Here is a 2722-nt window from a genome sequence, read left to right as displayed (position 1 = left end):
TTAGGTTATTAGGATTTGAGGATATCAAGCATGTCGGTATAACTAATTTGGGTATTCTGTAATTGTAGATCCCAGTCGAGTTGTTCCAGGATCAAAGTCAGCGTGAAAGCTATTAGGGTTTGTAAAGCGTTGCAAGGCAAGTACCCATGATCATTCTTTTATGGTTCAGTGTATATGAATAGTTAAATGTTTTATTCTCGTAATGGAACAGAAACGTTTTAAGTTACGTATCCCCTGTATGTATAAAATCATTGTTTTTGAATTATTTTGGGGAAAAGTACCTTCGAAAAGTACCTATCTCAAATGGAATGATTTATGAAACGGATTTTATAGGTGTGCTGGCTAAATAAAAGATTTTGAAAATGAGATAGGTACAAGTGTTTTGAAAACTGGATAAAACGGTCAGATATGGGATACATTGGGGCCAGAGTAGGCCTATTGAGGTGGCGTAAGAGGCTAATTCGGTTGTGCGCATTATAAAACCGATTAGTCCAGCAGGTCAGAGACCTAGCTAGTCTCCGAGTTCCGGAACAGGTAAACGAGATGGCAGTTAGAGCCGTCTGGTGTTGATAGCCTGATCAGTTGTCTTCACATATCCGCTATATATCTGATTGGGGATTTGTGAATTATATGAAAGCATGAGTGATTGATACATCGGTTTTTATAAAATGATTAGTATGCTAAAAATTGGACTCTGGTATTACGCAGCACACTACAATATTGTTTTCACAAAGCATGCTAATTAGTGATATCCAGTTACTTTGATTATCATTATGAAATGTTGATATCATGATTACAGCTATGTTCCCATTATTGTTACATTATTGTTTTAATCTGTTATTCATATTTGGTACTGCTGAGCGATTATGCTCACCCTTGCAAACTGTTACGTATATTTCGCAGGTGCCTAGAAGATCAGTCAGACCAACCCGTGTTCCCGCCCCTACTGGACCTGGCTCCTCTGAGGTAGTTGTATCAGACCATGAGGTCTGAAGAGTTGCTGAATAAAGTTAGTGTGTCTTAGATAGTGAATAAAGAGTTTGTAATAAAGAGAATCTGAATTATACTTGAACCTGGATCGGATCTTGGTTTGGGGTCAAGTTAGTATATTTTAATAATATCTCTATTGTTATGTTTTTGGGTAATTATGTTTAGTGACGTCAACTCCTGACCCCGGGGTTGAGGCCGTCACAGAATACCTTTCATAAACTTTGCATAACTAGGCATCTTCTCGAGAGCCTCGGCGAAAAGTATGTTGATATGAAGTTTCTTGAACACCTCTAGAAACTTCTCAAATTGCTTATCCAGCTTTTTCTTCTACACTCTCTTAGGAAAATGCGGTAGAGGATAGATCTGTTTCTCCCCTGTATTACCCTCAGGCAGAGTGTGCTCAACAGTATTCTTCCTTGGTTCCACTTCTTCATCCTGCTGCTTTGCTTCTTCCTCAACCCCAGCTTCTTTAGTCAATTCTTGAGTGTGATCAGGATTTGCAACCTTCCCAGACCTCAAAGTAATTGCCTTTACCTGCTCCTTAGCTTCCTTCTTTCCTGGTACTTCAGTGTCACTAGGAGATGTACCAGGTTGATGATTTAGCAAGGCATTGGCAATTTGCCCAATTTGATTTTCCAAGGTCTTGATAGAAACAGCTTGACTCTTGTACGTGAGCTTCAACTCCTCTAATTCAGATTTTTCATTCACTTGTTGTAGCTGGAGTTGTTGTTTTGGTGCATACTCTGGTTGCTGAAACCCAGGAGGGTTGTACTGCTTAGCTGGATACTGCTGATAAGGCTGTTAAATCTGCTCCAACTCATAGGTTTTCAACATACCATAGAGTCTATCCAAAGAAATCTCACTCATATCTCTAGCTTCTCTAATGGCAGTGATTCTATGTTCAAGATGAGTTGGCAGTGTTAAAAGGAACTTTTTGTTGACCTCCCTGATTGAATAATATTTTCCATTTATATTTAGGTTATTGATCAATGCATTGTACCTCTCAAACACTTCAGAAATTCCTTCTCCTGGATTTGATTTAAAATGTTCATACTCAGAGGTTAGGATCTCCAACTTGTTCTCTCTAACTTCCTCTGTGCCTTCATTAATCACCTCAATAGTTTCCCACATGTGTTTGGAATTTTTACAGTTCATCACATGTCTGTTCATCAAGGGATCAAGGGAATCAATTAATATTAATTGAAGGCTGGCATCCAAGGAGGCTTCTTCCTTTTTAGCAGGAGTAAAATCTTCAGGCTCTTTTGGATAGATTCTAGCTTTGGTAATCACAACAGCATCTTCTTCTTCCACATGATGTAATTTTCTTTATCAAATAGTGGAATTTTAACGGTTCCAACTTTTTGTGAAGTCATTATGAATTTTTGAATAAATAAAAATTCAAGGAGTTGAAAAATCACAAAAGTCTAGGATCTTGATTTGTTCGTTAATCAGAAGGCTCTGATACAAATTGTTAGGTCCCAATGTGTTTGTAGAAGGGGGGTTGAATAAAAGCAGTACCAAATAATTGAATAAAATGCGGAATAAAAATTGAAACAAAATTCAAGTTAAATAAGAATATTATTAAACTTGAAAGGTGTTACAACAACGATATCGATTACAAGGAATTAATCTCAAATTAATTATCACAAATCTAGAATAAATTCGACATGAACTTTTTCTATTTTTGCAATAAAAAGATTCAAATGCTAAACGCAATTTGAGATTAAGTTCT

This window comes from Apium graveolens, chromosome 6, assembly GCF_009905375.1.
Source record: "Apium graveolens cultivar Ventura chromosome 6, ASM990537v1, whole genome shotgun sequence".
In the NCBI taxonomy this organism is placed as follows: Eukaryota; Viridiplantae; Streptophyta; class Magnoliopsida; order Apiales; family Apiaceae; genus Apium; species Apium graveolens.
This window is presented reverse-complemented; position numbering follows the sequence as displayed.